The sequence below is a fragment of the Hemiscyllium ocellatum genome, chromosome 23, assembly GCF_020745735.1.
Source record: "Hemiscyllium ocellatum isolate sHemOce1 chromosome 23, sHemOce1.pat.X.cur, whole genome shotgun sequence".
Taxonomy (NCBI): Eukaryota; Metazoa; Chordata; class Chondrichthyes; order Orectolobiformes; family Hemiscylliidae; genus Hemiscyllium; species Hemiscyllium ocellatum.
In genome coordinates, this window is record NC_083423.1 from 9,026,423 (window position 1) to 9,045,050 (window position 18,628).

Here is an 18,628-nt window from a genome sequence, read left to right on the forward strand (position 1 = left end):
TTTCTTTTCAGTTTTAAGTCTGGCCTGCTCAGTGCATCATTTCCTCGTTGATAAAATCTGCCACTGAAACAATATCCTGTCACAAAGAGCACCATTGCCTTCGGAAGTTGTGCACAGCTCATTTTCCTGCCACATCACCGCTGGATGAAGAAAGAGGGGGTGGCAGAGGGAGTGGAGGATCAGAAGGAGGGGACAACGGGAGAGTGCAGCTGAACCCAAAGAGAATGAATCATAAGCAACTACACAGGATTGAGAGTTCACGACCCAGTCAAGAATGCAATCTTCCCAGTACACCATCATTTCACAGAGAAAAGAAATGCGTCAGGTGTTTTGTTACAGAATAGCAATTTGATACCAAGTAAACAGTTGACAATAGAATTAAGGTTTGAAGCAGTCCGAGAGAGAAGCCTCACAATTTTGTGGTCCCTCTGCTATGAGGAGATGCGGAAGCTTAATGTAGTCAAGTTTCTTTGCAAACAAGAAATACCAGAAAGCCAAGGATCACCTTTGTCTCCGTCATTATAATCCTAGTGCAAAGCTCCTTGTTTCCTACACTTGATCTGAGCCCTGCTATTTCACTGGGGTCCAAATCCGTCAGAGACTTTGTTGTCAGCTTATTGTGAGCAAACAGAACTGACAGTTTCCTTCCTCAAAGTAAACAGGCGTCTTACCCGGACCCAGTTCAGAGAGTTTTTCACTTGCCAGGCTAACCGTTACCTTCCACTCAGCCTTTATGCACAGCCTCACATGAAAACCTGTAAGCAAAACAGAGAATTAATGATATCTGCAGAAATAGTGGCAGGAATTTCTTTTTCAAACAGGCCATGTCAAAGGAGTAGCACCTTTTCCAGCAGTGACAACGGCTGATTAAGATGCAGAATTAACATTGCAGTTGATTAGAATCTAAGTATATTAACTTAACGTTCACGTTTATAATGTTACCTGGATAGACTTAAGCCTATATTGTTGAGTTTCTTCCTGTAAATATTTTTAAACTGTTCAATAGCTTAAGGCTGGGTGGTTTAGCAACCTGTGAGATGACAATTTTGTCAGCTCTTATGCTGTAGAAAGATTTTGAGTTGCTTATGCCTTTGTGAAACATAAAATGCAAGACCTATTACCACAGAAATTTCTGTTGAAAAGCATCAGACAATGAATATTCAACACATTTGTAAAGTGATCTTTTGCGTACCACTTTAAAAGAAATATTGCTGCACTTACAATAAATCCTCATTCACCAATTCAACCAGCAATTATTCCTTGACTGTTATTCATTTGGGTAGACAGGAAGTTTGTTCATCAGGTTCTAACCAATAGAATAGTTATAAATACATGAGAGAAGTGTGCTATCATACTTCGGATTGGATTGCTTAAGTAATTTAGCCCATCAGTTGAATGAAATGGAAGGGCTAAGCAGTCAAATATAACTAATATGTGGAGATGCCAGTATTGGACTGGGGTGGCTACCTGATGAAGGAACAGTGCTCCAAAAGCAAGTACTTCCAAATAAACCTATAACCTGGTGTTGTGTGATTTTTAACTTTGTCAAATATAATGTTTAACTGATAAAGTACTTGATACATTTTCACTCTGAGTCCTTCGTAACACAGGAAAAATAAGACTTTGATGTCAGAATCCTAGGAATATGGAGAATCCATTATCCAAAAACAATATTACAATATGCATATATCACAATAACCTTTTGATGCAGCAGTTGAAATTGGTTTTAACGGCTGCATCAAACAGTTTGGAATATGAATGTCAAACGATATCTCTTTACGGGTGGCACAGTGATTAGCACTGCTGCCTCGTAGCATCAGGGATCCAGGTTTGGTTCCTGCCTTGGGTGACTGTGTGGAGTTTGCACATTCTCCCCGTGTCTGCGTGGGTTCCCTCCAGGTGCTCTGGTTTCCTCCCACAGTCCAAAGATGTGCAGGTTAGGTGAATTGGCCATGCTAAATTGCTCATCGTGTTAGGTGCATTAATCAGGGGTAAATATAGGGTAGGGGAATGGTCCGAGTGGGTTACTCTTCAGAGGGTCAGTGTGGACCTGTTGGGCCAATTGGCTTGTTTCAATACTGTAGGGATTCTAATCTAATTTATTTTATAAAGAATAATAGAAGGCTTGAAGCACAAAAAAATAACATTCAGCTCTGTTCTGGTATGATATCTTTAAGAAGGTGCCTCTTAACCTACTGTCAATTAATGCATTGTACAGGATGTGATGTACCATTCTCATGGCTTACAGGCAGTCTAAAGCAGCAGTGATTGAGGTCTGACATATACTCTGCTTAACTTCCTTGCAAATCTCTGTATACAGTCTTATATTCAAATTAATAATCCACATTAATGTTTCACCAATCCATGTTTATGATTGGAATGTTAACATCTTAGCGAAGAATGTAACATGATGGCAGTTAGTGGTTTCTGAAGATTTTTGATTTTAATTTAATTGCAATACGTGCAAGCAGATTGCTTTTGAAGATCTGACTGAGTAGATTAGGACACCATTAACTCCATCACATCCAACAGAAGAAAAGTGCTGGTTTGAAAGCGAAGTGACTACCAAGCGTGAGTAATTCTGCAGCTCTAGTGGGATTCTGCAGCTCTATTTTCCTTCTGTGATTGCACCCACCAATTCCAGGCACAGGCACTGGATCCTGGTGAGATTGTTCAAATTTGAGAGAGCTCAAAAAAACCAAAGTTTACTTCCTGTGAGGTTTGGTGCAGAAAAAGCAGCCTGCATGTTGTCCCTTGCAGTAAGTAGAACACACAGACTGGAGAATTCACTGCTGCCAAGGCTTAGTAGTGCAGACTGGGCTGGAAGCAAGATTCTATACAATAACAGCTGGAGTCTTGAACTATTTGCACACTTTCCTTCAATTTCAAAACATTGCAGAGCGAAGTGCTCAACAACAATGCCATTGTAATCAAGACTTAACCTAAGATCAGCTAAGACAGTGGCCTTGAAAGGTACAGCAAATCACCTCATTTAACCATAATAATGTTGGAAGAAACTTAAACTCCAGAAATCACTCCAGATACTGCAAAATTACCACAAGACTTCCAATCTTCAATTGGAAAGAAACATCACCTGTTCATCCTGTTCACCAAGAAATCATTGATATTTCTGAACTAGATAAACAAGTCATTAGAATGATGATTGCTGTCAGTGATAAAGAAGGTCTCCACAGGTTGAATACATAGATCTTACCTACAATCATCTTAAAAATCTAGAGAAATACAGTTAATACCTTAAGAGCGATTATGGGTCAAGTTCAATTTCAGAGTATACATCTGGAGTTGATGCCCATTAGCCAACAAGAGGTAGAGATCATTGATCAATTTATAAGTGAGCACAGAACTAGCAAATGGAATAATCAAGCTTATGACAGCACCTTACCCAGTGGAAATATTCTGAAAAGGCAGTTTGAATCAACTCAGAGATAAGACCCACTGAAGCGTTATGACAAGATGGTGCGAGAATTAAGACATAACATGAGAGAGACATAGCCTACAGACTATGTTTAATTTGTTTATCATTGCAGGGAGGCAATGGCGTCGTGGTGAGATTCTCGTGTTCTCACCAATCAAAACCTGGTCACTGAATCAAGCTAGTTTTTCTTGATGTCAGGAACCTGATTTCTGCTGATCTTGCCATATGTTCCCAAAACAAACTTGAAAGAGTTTAGAAAAGATTTACAAGGATGTTGCCACAGTTCGAGGATTTGAGCTATAGGGAGAGTCTGAATAGGCTGGAGCTGTTTTCCCTGGAGCATCTGAGGCTGAAGGGTCACCTTATAGAGGTTTATAAAATCAAGAAGGGCATGGATATGTAAATAGACAAGGTCTTTTCCCTGGGATGGGAGAGTCCAGTAAGAGGCCATTAAGACAGCCAAGGACCAATACCGATCCAAACTAGAGACCCAGACAGATACCTACCGACTATGGCAAGGACTGAATGACATCACAGATTCTAAAAAGAGACAGTGCAAGATAGCAGACGATGACATGGCCCTTAAAGATTATCTCAACTCTGCTCGCTTTGTACAGAATTTCGACGGAGAGGTAACACCATTCCGAGAAGTTAGATGAACCTATCCTAACAGTCCCTGCATCAGAGGTCAGATCAGTTTTCCTTCGTGTGAATTCAAGGAAAGTGATGGGACCAGATGGAGTACCAGGCCGTACACTCAGAGCATGCGCAGATCAACTGCAGAGGTCTTCTCAGACATCTTCAACCCATCCTTGCAGGCAGCCCCCTGTCCCTGTCTGTTTCATCCCTGTGCCTAAGAAGGCTCATGCAGCATGTTTCAACGACTACCGCCCAGTGGCCCTAACTTTGGTGGTCAAGAAGTGCTTTGAAAGGCTGGTCATGGCATTAATCAACTCCAGCCTCCCCATTACTCTTGACCCACTCCAGTTTGCCTATTTGACAAACAGATCCATGTCACTTGCCCTTCATTCCTCCCTATGTAAGAATCCTACTCATTGACAACAGTTCAGCCTTCAATACTATTTTCCCCTCGAGACTGATTACTAACTTAGTGATCTCAGACAAAGCCCCAGTCTGTGCAACTGGATCCTCAGTTTCCTGACCCACAGACCACAATCAGTGACGATTGAGGACAATATTTCATCCTCACTAATACTCAACACTGGACCCCCCCAGGGGTGCATACTCAGCCTCCTACTACACTCACTGTATACCCATGACTGATGCCATTTCCAAGTTTGCTGATGACACCACCATAGTTGGTCAAATATCTAATGGCAATGAAATAGACTACAGGCAGGAGGTGGAAGACCTGGAAAAATGGTGCACTGAGAACAACCTAGCTCTCAATGCCGGCAAAACTAAGGAACTCATTACTGACTTTCAGCTGGATGTTACTCATGTCCCCCTACACATTAACAGCACAGACATAAAACGAGTGGAGAGTGTCAAACTCTTGGGAGTGGTCATCAACAACTAGCTTTCTTGGATTCTTTATGTGGACGCACTGGTTACAAAGACCCAACAATGTCGCTTCTTCCTCAGGTAGCTGAGGAAATTTGGCATGATGGCGAATACTCTTGCCAACTTTTATAGTGTGCCATCAAAGACATTCTGTCTGGATGTATCACTACCTGGTATGGCAACTGCACCATTCAAGATTGGAGACGGTTACAGAGAGTGGTGAACACGGCCCGGACAATCACAAAGGCCAAACTCCCATCGATAGAATCCATCTACCAGGCCCGCTATCAAGGAAAGGCTGCCAACATTCTCAAAGATCCTTCCCATCCTGTCAATGCTTTTCTACAACCTCTACCATTGGGAAGAAGGTACAGAAGCCTGAACACATGCACCAGCCTGTTTCTAAACCGTTTCTACCCTACTGTTATTAGAATACTGAATGGACTCACAAACTCTTAGCATTCGCCTGTTCCTATGTTTTCGTTTTGCTGCTGTTTACCTATCATTTACTTATTTATGCTATTTAACTGTGATCTGCCTAAATTGCTTGCAAGACAAATCTTTTCACTGAGCGTTAGTACACATGGCTATATATTCAATTCAATTCAATTCATAGGGTAGGGTGAGAGGGGAAAGACTTAAAAGGGACATAAGGGCCAAGTTTTCATGCACGTATATGGAATGAGCTGCCAGAGGAAGTGGTGGAAGCTGGTACAATGAGAACATTTAAAAGACATCTGGATGGGTATATGAATGGGAAGGGTTTAGAGGGATATGGGCCAAGTGGTGGCAAATGGAACTAGATTAGTTTGGGATATCTGGTCAGCATGGATGAGTTGGACCAAAGGGTCTGTTTCTGTGCTGTACATCTCTATGACTCTATGACTTGTCAATGGTCACATTGCTTGGGAGCTTGGAAGATTCCACCCAAATTTCATTTTCTTTCACTGTCATGTAAATAGTTTATTCCATTAAGGATAAAACTTTAGTTAGAAATAAAAATGGATATTGTGACATGGATGTACCTACTATCAATTGGCAGTGATTGATGTCAGATGCATTTTACTTAGCCACCCAGCAAGTCCATTTTTGTGCTGTCTTAGCTTCAAAGAAACAGTCCCTGTGATTGTTTCAATGGTTGTTTTGTGTAGTTAGTATACTTAGGTATAAGAGAAGAACGTAGACGGTCCATTCTGTATGTGCTGGCTCCCTGAATGAGCAATTCACCTCCATGCCACTTCCCCCCACTTCTCACAATAGCCTTGTAAATTCTCCCTCATCAGACAATAACTCATGCCCCCTTTGAAAGCCTCTATTGACACTCCGACTTCCATCACACTCTCAGGCAGTACATTCCAGACTCTAACTGTTCACTTTGTAAAACCATGTTTCGTCATGTCACCATTTGTTTTTCCTAGTCACCTTAGTCTGTGCCTGCTGGGGCTTGAACCTTTTGCTTGTGGGAACAGCTTATCCCGATCCTCACTGTCCAGGCTCCTGATGATTTGCATGCCTCTGTCAAATCTCCTCTTCCTGATGAAGGGCTTATGCTTGAAACACTGATTCTCCTGCTCCTCGGATGCTGCCTGACCTGCTGTGTTTTTCCAGCGCCACCCTTCTCGCCTCTGACTCTCCAGCATCTGCAGTCCTCACTTTCTCCAAATCTCCTCTTAATTTTATCTTTTTCAAGAACAGTCCTAACTTCTCCAACGTTTTTTACTTAGTTTGTTATCCCTCGAATCACTCTTATGAACTATTTCTACACCCTCTGTAGTGTCTTCACATTTTCCTAGATTGGGATACAACAATCTAGTGAGGTTGAATTCGCATTTTTCTTCATGCTCAATATATCTTCTTTGCTTTTGTACTCTAGGCATCCATTGATACACTCTAAACTGCCATTTGCTTTATAAACCAGACTAATTCACTTTTCATGATTTATGCACATACACATCCAGGTCCCTCTGTTCACATACTCCCTTTAGAATTGTACCTTTTATTTTATGTTGCTCTACTTTGTTCTTCTTACCAAAATGAAACAAGTCATATTTCTCTGCCTTAAAATGTATCTGCTGTTTGTCCACCCATTCTATCAACATTACATTACTCTACACAGGCAAAAAGTTTTAAGCACAGAATGAGCGTGTTCAGTCCATCATATCCATGCCAGCCATTAAACATCCACCCATCCTCATCTCATTCTCCAACACTTGGCCCAAAACCTTACATGCTGTGGCATTTCAAGTGTTCATATATTGTATACAGCTCTTAGATGTCTTGAGTGTTCCTCCCTCAAGCATCCTTGTGGGCAGTGAGTTCCAGATATCCTCTGGGTGAAAACATTTTTCCTCAAATTCTCTCTAAACCTCTCGCTCCTGCTTAAAACTAGCCCCCTAGTTATTGACACCTCTACTAAAGGGAGACGTCGCTCCCAAGTGACCCATCCAAACTCCTCAGAACTTTGTACCCCTCAATCAAAGATACCCCTCAGCCTTCCTTGCGAAAAGGAAAACAACGCTGGTCTATCTATCTTCCTTATAGTTCACAAGTTACATATTGTGCACAAATTTTGAACATTAATATATTAGAACAGGAATTATAACACTAACTCCTGGGAACTGTCTTATGAGGAAAGATTGAGCAATTTGGGCCATATTCATTGATAGAAGAGTAAAAGTTGATCTTTTGAAGCATATGAGATTCAAGGCAGAATTGACAGGATTGATGAAGAAAGGTTGTTTCCCCTTATGGGAGAGTCTATCCTGACATAATCTCAGCATAAGAGGCTGCATATTTAAGATAGAGATCAGGAAGAATCTCTTCCCCCAGAGGATAGTGAATGCGTGGACATGTTCACCACAGGGGCTTTTGAGGCTGGCATATTAAATATAAGCTCAAGGTTGAGGAAGACAGATTTTTTTTATATAAGTAGCTTAATCAAGGGTTATGGGCAAAGGGAGGACAGTGGAGTTTATCAAGTTAGCTATGATCACACTGAATGGTAGAGCAGACTCGATGGGCTGAATGGCCTACTTCTGTTCTTCAGTCTTATGGTCTTATGTTCTAACTCCACTTTAAACCTTCCTTTAATCCAAGAAATAACTATTCAATACTACTCTTTCCTTTCTGGCACTCAGCCAACTTTGTGTCCAAATTTGAAATTTTTCCTTTTATCCCACAAGCTCTAAATTTGCTCAGACACTTGTGGGAATGGTGTTTTATCAAATAGTGACCTTTCGCACCCTTGCACACCGCACCATTAATCTCATCAACCTTCTCGATTGTATCTCCAAATATTCATAACTTACCCTGAACAAATTCAATCCTAGTTTTCCATACTTAACATGCATTTGCAAAAGAGAATCTTAATTTTTGTCCCAAGTTATGATTTCTAAATGGTTCCTTAGCAACTGAAATTAAATTGATCACTGTGCAGTTGCTGGGTTTGTCTTTATATTCTTTTAAAGCAGCTTGTAATTTCAAATGAGCCTGTTGGATAATAAGCAGGCACTGTGTGACTTCTGACCTCAGCCCAACACCAGCACCTCCACATCATGGTTATCATTTCTGAGACGAAGGAAGGTTGTGGAAAATTAAGACCAGCATCTTTGCATTTTCCACACTCACTATCCTCAACATCCTTATCTAGTCGGAGTGCCATATCAACTTTAAGAGGACAACTTACATATCCAAAGAATTTAGTTTCATAGAAAATACCATGACTTTTATCTATCGCGCACCCAATATGATTAATGCGGGAATTGCCGTGGACTTGTAAATCTGGGGGTTAAACAGGAACTCCTTTACCTTTTACTAACTAATGGCCCTTAAAATGAACTGCGCGGTTTATTCCATGAGCAGTTAGAAACCTGAAACTGGAAATGTTTAACTTTTTCTGATTGCCTGTAGTATTCCTGACTCTGGCAGAGTCCATTGTAATTTGACCTTCTGAGTGAGGTGGCAGGTAAAAAACAGGTGCAGTGCACTTAAGAGTTTATTAAGAAAATGAAACAATCCCCCTCCTTGCCCCATTCTCCTCTCTGCACTCCCCCCGCGCCCTGCTCATTATACACTGATAAGTCAAAGGGTCCTGCAAGGTTTGCTCTATTGGCATCGGATGCTAACTTAACAAACTGGGCAAAGTTTGCCCCACTTGTCATATTCAAAGCTGTCAAGTCTGACAGTCAGTGCTAAACTCCAACCTTAAGAGTATGAATTGAACATAATTCTGACCTCTTTTCATTTTTCAGCATGAAATGGTTGCCTATAGTGATGGGTTATGGGTTATAGAATGTGCTGATAACTAATCACTTGCAGCTCAGGTACAGGGACAAATATACAGAAGCTCTAGTTTGTGCCGAGATGTGGGGATGGTCATCTATGTTTTTGAAGAAAATAGGTAAAAGCTGGGCTTCTTAACTTGGAAAGGTCTTGCTGCAGATGGCTGTGAAAGCCCAATATAAGATGCCTTTGGTGTAGTTTTTCCTCGGCTTTTATCACTTTGATCATGAGTTGATGCAAAGGGGGAAAAGAAATTCCAACTAAATTAAATGCTTACTCACAAACAGAAACAGAAATTGCTAGAAAAGCTCAGCAGGTCTGGCACTTTCTATGGAGAGAAATCAGAGTAAATGAGTCATCAGAGATGCTGCTGGGCTGAGTTTTTCCAGCAATTCCTGTTTTTGTTTCTGATTTACAGCATCCACATTTTTTTCAGTTTTTATCAAATGTTTACTCACAACTTGAAGGACCGACATTGGCAGCTCAGTTGTGATCTCTCCTTGGGGAAAAAAATCACTTAGCCAAAGCAGTTTAGTTCATTATAGATTTATAATCTTCTCAAAAACGATATTAGAAACTCTGTTAGACCCTGATCACTGTCAAGAAATGAGGCAAATTTTGACAAAAACCTTCAAATTAAAAAAAAATGATGAGACCTTTTCTTTGACCTTAAAAGCCTTGACTTCATTCAGAGAGAATGAGGGTTATCACTTGTTGTCAGTGTTGATGCTTGACCAGCATATCCCTCGCCTATGCCATGGTGCTGACTTCCCAACGCCTGCATGGGATGGAAAGCCTCAATTTAAATCTTATCAATGCATGGGGCACAATTGTTACTTAACCTTTCACAGCAGGGCTGGAGTCAATTCAAGTAGACAAGAAACATAATCTCATTTTTCTTCCGTGCTCCTTCCCCTCTAATGTTTGATTTTGATTATGTTTGGCCTCCTGAACCACCTTTCATACATTAAAGGCTGCTTTAATCATAATCACTGACTGTGAATGGATACAAGATGGAGGTGAGAGCATGGAAGAAAAGGTGTGGGTATTGAAAGCAAGTCTTTTTTCCTGTGCCCATTCATCAAGGTGTCTGAGTAGTTGTTCAACCACAGATCTCCCATCCCATTAATGATTATTGACAGATGGAACTGACCTTCCACTGAACTACTGTGGGACACCTAGACTACAGTCATACTTAATGAGGAAACGAGTCCACTACTGAAATAGCAGGTGTCAAACTAAAAACATTCATCTCCTATTTCTCAGCTTTAATCTCTTATGTTGAATTGGAGGTGCGAGGGTTAAAATTAGCCTCTCTTGAAAAAAGAACAATCAGGGATTGATTTATCATGAACAGTTCTGCCTAAAATGTGAATGCAAGCATGTGAGTATATTGAACCAGGGCAGGATTAAGGCACACTCTGATGCCCTCTGTGGTTAGATGACCAGGAGACAATCACTGCCAAAGATGAAGGTTGGCTGCTGGGATGAGTTAGCAGAGAGGCGTGGATCTGTGCCCCAGCAAGAAGTGATGTCACAGTAGAGCTGCCTGTTTTGGGCATATTCCAGTCACCTCACTGAACTCCTCACTACACCACTAATTGCCCAAATCCATCATCTCCATCTACATTTTCTTATTCTCTATGTAATCTCTATCTCATCTCCAATCCATCCTCACCTTCTTCCAACCTCTACTGCACCTCTTCCATGGTCTTCCTGCTAAGTGCTTTCTGCTCCATTGATTAAACAACACGTGTCAGTTTTACAGAACACATTCCAACTTGGTTCTCCTGGTGCATAACCAATTTTATTCACTCATGGGATGAGGGTATCTCTGGCCAGGCCAGCATTTATTACCCATCCTTAGTTACATAGAGAATAATGAAGAGCCAATAACATTGCTGTGGGTCTGGAGTCACATGTAGGGCAGACCAGGTAAAGATGGCAGAGTTCCTTCCCTAAAGGGCATTAGCAGACCAGATGGGGTTTTCTGACAAGTGACAATGGTCATCATTAGACTCTTAATTCCAGATTTTTAGCAAATTCAAATTCTACCATGACGAGATTCAAACCTGGGTCCCCAGAACATTACCAGGATTTCTGAATGAATATTTTCACAATAATACCACTATGCTATCATCTTTCCTACCAGGACAATACATTAGGAAAAGCTACATCTACAATCAGCATTATTGTATGATCAGAAAACCATCGACTTAGGATGTGTATGATTTTTCTTGTCTGTTTTCCATAGTGATAGCCACTGGGACAAGATCTGGATGGTTGGTAAATAATGCCAACAATCTGGGTTCAATTCCTGCATTGGCTGAGGTCATCATGGAGGATTTCCCTTCTCTTGCTTGAGGTGTGCTGATCCTCAGATTAAACCGACACCAACTGTCTTTTTATAATGAGAGAACATCCCTATTGTCTGGCAAAACTGTAGTGACTTTATTAACATATGCAGGAATGAAAGCAGTATGTTACAAGACTTTACTAAGTTGATTGGACCTGAAATAATGCATTAAACTGTAAATGACAAAACAAATTATTTAAGAAATAATATTAAATGTCACCAGATGGCTGGAGAATTTGTCGCCATTATTTATTAATACAAAACATAACCATATTTTTCCCACTAGTAACAAAAACAGAAATTGCTGGGAAAGCTCAACAGATATGGCAGAATTTGTGGAGAGAAAACAGAGTTAACATGATTACTGATGAAGGGCTTAGGTCCAAAACGTCGATTCTCCCGCTCCTCGGATGCTGTCTGACCTGCTGTGCTTTTCCAGCAGCACGCTCTCGACTCCTTCAGAGTTAACATTAAGTCTTCTTCTTGGGTCAGCGACCGTCCTTCAAAACCCAAGAAGAAGACTTAATGTTAACTCTGTTTGCTCTCTACAGATGCTGCCAGACCTTCTTAGTTTTCACAGCATAGAGTCATAGAGTCATAGAGAAGTACAGCATGAAAACAGACCCTTCGGTTCAACCCGTCCATGCTGACCAGATATCCCAACCCAATCTAGTCCCACCTGCCAGCACCTGGCCCATATCCCTCCAAACCCTTCCTATTCATATATCCATCCAAATACCTCTTAAATGTTGCAATTGTACCAGCCTCCACCACTTCCTCTAGCAGCTCATTCCATACCCACAACATCCTCTGTGTGAAAACGTTTCCCCTTAGGTCTCTTTTATATCTTTCCCCTCGCACCCTAAACCTATGCCGTCTGGTTCTGGACTCCCCGACTCCAGGGAAAAGACTTTGCCTATTTACCCTATCCAATTTCAGTTTATGTTTTTTTGATTTCCAGCGTCCATAGTTCTTTGTTTCATTTTGTCCTTGCCATTAGTAATATTTTGATATAACTGTTGCACGTCGAATATAAAAGGTCTTCCAAGACAAATATGAATAATCAGCAATTCAAATGGATCTGAGAACCTTTCTGAGTGATCAAATTGAAATGACCACTTGGAAGCAGAATTAAACAGAAATATTACAATTATGTACATTAATTCTTTACCAGGGCTGGTTCATGTACTATTCTGAGACCATTAGAGTCATGGAGCTATAAAGATGTGCAGCATGGAAACAGACTTTTCTGTACATCCCGTCCATTCTGACTAGATATCCCAATCCAATCTCGTCCCACCTGCCAGCACACGACCCATATCCCTCCAAACCCTTCCCGTTCATATACCCATCCAAATGCCTTTTAAATATTGCAATTGTACCAGCCTCCACCACTTCCTCTGGCAGCTCATCCTCAGGTCTCTTTTATATCTTTACCCTCTCACCCTAAACCTATGCCCTCTAGTTTTGTACTTCCCGACTCCAGGGAAAAGGCTCGAAACGTCGAATTCTCTATTCCTGAGATGCTGCCTGGCCTGCTGTGCTTTGACCAGCAACACATTTGCAGCTGTGATCTCCAGCATCTGCAGACCTCATTTTTTACTATGTCTATTTATCCTATCCATGCCCCTCACAATTTTGTAAACCTCTGTAAGGTCACCCCTCAGCCTCCGACGCTCCAGGGAAAATAGCCCTCGCCTATTCAGCCTCTCCCTATAGCTCAAATCCTCCAACCCTGGCAACATCCTTGTAGATCTTTTCTGAACCCTTTCAAGTTTCACAACATCTTTTCGATAGGAAGGAGAACAGAATTGCACAAAATATTCCAACAGTGGCCTAACCAATGTCCTGTACAGTCGCAACATGACCTCCCAACTCCTGTACTCAATAATCTGACCAATAAAAGAAAGCATACCAAACGCCTTCTTCACTACCCTATCTACCTGCGACTCCACTTTCAAGGAGCTATGGACCTGCACTCCAAGGTCTCTTTGTTCAAAAACACTCCATAGGACCTTACCATTAATTGTATAAGTCCTGCTAAGATTTGCTTTCCCAAAATGCAGCACCTTGAATTTAGCTAAATTAAACTCCATTTGCCACTTCTCGACCCATTGGCCCATCTGATCAAGATCCTGTTGTAATCTGAGGTAACCTTCTTCGTTGTTCACTCCACCTCCAATTTTGGTGTCATCTGCAAACTTACTAACTGTACCTCTTATGCTCGCATCCAAATCATTTATGTAAATGACAAAAGGTAGAGGACCTAGCACCGATCCTTATGGCACGCCACTGGTCACAGGCCTCCAGTCTGAAAAACAATCTTCCACCACCACTCTCTGTCTTCTACCTTTGAGCCAGTTCTGTATCCAAATGGCTAGCTCTCCCTGTAGTCCATGAGATCTAACCTTGCTAATCAGTCTCCCATGGGGAACCTTGTCGAACGCCTTACTGCAGTCCATATAGATCACATCTACTGCTCTGCCCTCATCAATCTTCTTTGTTACTTCTTCAAAAAACTCAATCAAGTTTGTGAGACATGATTTCCCATGCACAAAGCCATGTTGACTATCCCTAATCAGTCCTTGCCTTTCCAAGTATATGTATATCCTGTCCTTCAGGATTCCCTCCAACAACTTGCCCACCACTGTGGTCAGGCTCACTGGTCTGTAGTTCCCTGGCTTATCCTTACCTCTCTTCTTAAACAGTGGCAGCATGTTAGCCAACCTCCAGTCTTCCAGCACCTCACCTGTGACTATCGATGATACAAATATCTTAGCAAGAGGCCCATCAATCACTTCTCTCGCTTCCCACAGAGTTCTAGAGTACACCTGATCAAGTCCTGGGGATTTATGTATTTCAAGACATCCAGCACTTCCTCCTCTGTAATATGGATATTTTGCAAGGTTCACCATCTATTTTGCTACTTTCTATATCTTCCATATCCTTTTCCATAGAAAATACTGATGCAAAATACTCATTTAGTATCTCCCCCATTTTCTGCAGCCTTGCTGATCTTTGAGGGGCCCCATTCTCTCCCTAGTTACCCATTTGCTCTTAATGTATTTGTAAAATATTTTTGGATTCTCCTTAACTCTATTTGCCAAAGCTATTTCATGTCCCCCTTTTTCCCTCCTGATTTCCCTCTTAAGTATACTCCTACTTCCTTTATACTCTTCTAAGGATTCCCACTCCAAACCTCGATCTATTCTGTCTATACCTTACATATTCTTCTTCTTTTTCTTAACCAAACCCTCAATTTCTTTAATCATTCAGCATTCCTTGTACCTACCAGCTTCCCTTTCACCCTATCATGAATATACTTTCTCTGGATTCTCGTTATCTCATTTCTGAAGGCTTCCCATTTTTCAGCCGTCCCTTTACCTCTGAACATCTGCCCCAAATCAGCTTTCAAACGTTTTTGCCTAACACTGTCAAAATTAGCCTTTCTTCAATTTAGAACTTCAACTTTTAGATCTGGCCTATCCTTTTCTATCATTATTTTAAATCTAATAGAATTATGGTCGCTGGCCCCAAAGTTCTCCCCCACTGACAACTCAGTCATCTGTCCTGCCTTATTTCCCAAGGATAGGTCAAGTTTTGCACCTTCTCTAGTAGGTACATCCACAAACTGAATCAGAAAATTGTCTTGGACACACGTAAGTAATTCCTAAACAAGGGTTGCACCATGGCACAGTGGTCTCAGTGCCAGGGACCCAGGTTCAATTCCTGCCTCAGGCAACTGTCTGTGTTGAGTTTGCACGTTCTCCCTGCATCTGCGTAGGTTTCCTCCGGGTGCTCCGAATTCCTCCCACAGTCCAAAAATGTGTAGGTTAGGTGAATTGTCCATGCTAAATTGCCATAGCCTTAGGCATAGGGGAATGGGTCTGGGTGGGTTGCTCTTCGGAGGGTCAGTGTGGACTTGTTGGGCTGAAAAGCCTGTTTCCACACTGTAGGTAATCTAATCTAAAAAAATCCTCACTTAACAAATTAACTCAAAGCTGCAACATTTGACCATGTTGCAAGCTGTAAATATATAAAATTGAGGTTTCTGGTTCATTGCACTAATCACATGTACTGCTATTATTAGTTTATTCATTGTTTTAAGATTGAGATTTGTAACATGCCACACTTATTGTGATGTTCTGTATTGACCATCTGAATGGGCTTTTAAATAGTAACATCTAAAGTATACTTCAGGAGAGACAGGAAGAAACTTTTCTCCTTTATGTACACATCAATGACCAGGGACATCAATTTCAGCTGAAGGGAGATTGTTTAGAGAAGATGTGGAAAAAAAAATGTTTCTCCCAGTGGGTGGGAGAGGCAGAAACCCTCGTAACATTTAGGAAGTATTTAGATGGGCACTTGCTATGCCAAGACTATGGGCCAAGTGAATACTGAATGTCCTGGATAGAGTGGATGTTGCGAAATTGTTTCCATGGTAGGAGAGACTGGGACCTGAGGGCACAGCCATAGAGTAAAGGGAAGACCTTTCAGAATGGAAATAAAGAGAACATTCTTCAGCCAGAGAGTGGTGAATCTATGCAATTCTCTGTCACAGAAGGCCATAGAGGCCAGGTCATTGAGTGTATTTAAGTTGGAAAAAGGCACTTGATTGTCAAGAGTAGAAAATGGGAGAATGGGGTTGGGAAGCTTATCAGCTAGGATTGAATGGCAGAGCAGACTCAATGGGCTAAATGGCCTAATTTCTGCTCCTATGTCTTTTGGTCTTATAAGTACTGGACAATGGGATTAAAGTAGTTCATTGATTGGTTTTGTCCAGTGCAGATATGATGGACTGAAGGGCCTTTTTCTGTGCTGTAGATGTCTCTGACTATGTAGCTGTACCTGTACATTCTCATTACATTTTTCTGGTGCTTAGAAAAACTGCAATGACCAGAGGTACAATATCCTTTCAAGTCATTGTGTTACCAGACTGTACAGTGTGCATTTCCTTCAATATTTCTTGGCACAATCAATGGGACTGAATTTCATTACGGAAATTGTGACTCATTGCAGTCCTTCTTCTCCCCACTTGCTTCCAATTTGTTCCTCAGGTATAGATCAGCCACTGAACTATTGGAAAAGAGACCAGTTAACATACCTTTTTTTTTTGCACATTTAAATTTTACAGAACAAGGAGTACTTCCCTCAGGGAACGTGAACCATGCACAATGGAGACCAGAAAGGAACTCCTGGGTAATTCAAACTGCCAGTCAGAATAGAAAAAGCTAGATTTGCATAACAGCTCAGGTGGCATTGTTAAATAGAAGGTGGAACTGTAATGGGCTCACAGGCCCAAAAGAGAAAGAGTTGGAGAAACAGAAAATTTAAGAAGAGAATTACAGAGTATAAGACAGTGTAGACTTGGCTGCCATTTCTAGAGGAGAAAGGAAGAGGAACTCAATAGATGGAAGGTTAGGGTGGTGGAGGGGAGAGACGGACTGGTGGAAGTTACAGACATAGAGAACACCCAAACCATGAATGAATTTAAATGAGGATAAGAAGCCTCCATCCCCCATCACGAAGGACTCAAAGCCCTCCGCTTCTTCCTTTCCCGCCGCACTAACCAGTACCCTTCCACTGACACCCTCCTTCGACTGACTGAACTGGTCCTCACCCTGAATAACTTCTCTTTTCAATCCTCCCACTTCCTCCAAACTAAAGGAGTTGCCATGGGCACCCGCATGGGCCCCAGCTATGCCTGCCTCTTTGTAGGATATGTGGAACAGTCCATCTTCCGCAACTACACTGGCACCACCCCCCACCTTTTCCTCCGCTACATCGATGACTGTATCGGCGCTGCCTCGTGCTCCCACGAGGAGGTTGAACAGTTCATCAACTTTACTAACACCTTCCATCCCGACCTGAAATTCACCTGGACTGTCTCAGACTCCTCCCTCCCCTTCCTAGACCTTTCCATTTCTATCTCGGGCGACCGACTCAACACAGACATCTATTATAAACCGACTGACTCCCACAGCTACCTGGACTACACCTCCTCCCACCCTGCCCCCTGTAAAAACGCCATCCCATATTCCCAATTCCTTCGTCTCCGCCGCATCTGCTCCCAGGAGGACCAATTCCAACACCGCACAACCCAGATGGCCTCCTTCTTCAAGGACCGCAGATTCCCCCCAGACGTGATCGACGATGCCCTCCACCGCATCTCCTCCACTTCCCGCTCCTCCGCCCTTGAGCCCCGCTCCTCCAACCGCCACCAAGACAGAACCCCACTGGTTCTCACCTACCACCCCACCAACCTGCGCATACAACGTATTATCCGCCGCCATTTCCGCCACCTCCAAACGGACCCCACCACCAAGGATATATTTCCCTCCCCTCCCCTATCAGCGTTCCGCAAGGACCACTCCCTTCGTGACTCCCTTGTCAGATCCACACCCCCCACCAACCCAACCTCCACCCCCGGCACCTTCCCCTGCAACCGCAGGAAATGTAAAACTTGCGCCCACACCTCCACACTCACTTCCCTCCAAGGCCCCAAGGGATCCTTCCATATCCGCCACAAGTTCACCTGTACCTCCACACACATCATCTATTGCATCCGCTGCACCCGATGTGGCCTCCTCTATATTGGTGAGACAGGCCGCTTACTTGCGGAACGCTTCAGAGAACACCTCTGGGCCGCCCGAACCAACCAACCCAATCACCCCGTGGCTCAACACTTTAACTCCCCCTCCCACTCCACCGAGGACATGCAGGTCCTTGGACTCCTCCACCGGCAGAACACAACTACACGACGGCTGGAGGAGGAGCGCCTCATCTTCCGCCTGGGAACCCTCCAACCACAAGGTATGAATTCAGATTTCTCCAGCTTCCTCATTTCCCCTCCCCCCACCTTGTCTCAGTCGGTTCCCTCAACTCAGCACCGCCCTCCTAACCTGCAATCCTCTTCCTGACCTCTCCGCCCCCACCCCACTCCGGCCTATCACCCTCACCTTGACCTCCTTCCACCTATCCCACCTCCATCGCCCCTCCCCCTAGTCCCTCCTCCCTACCTTTTATCT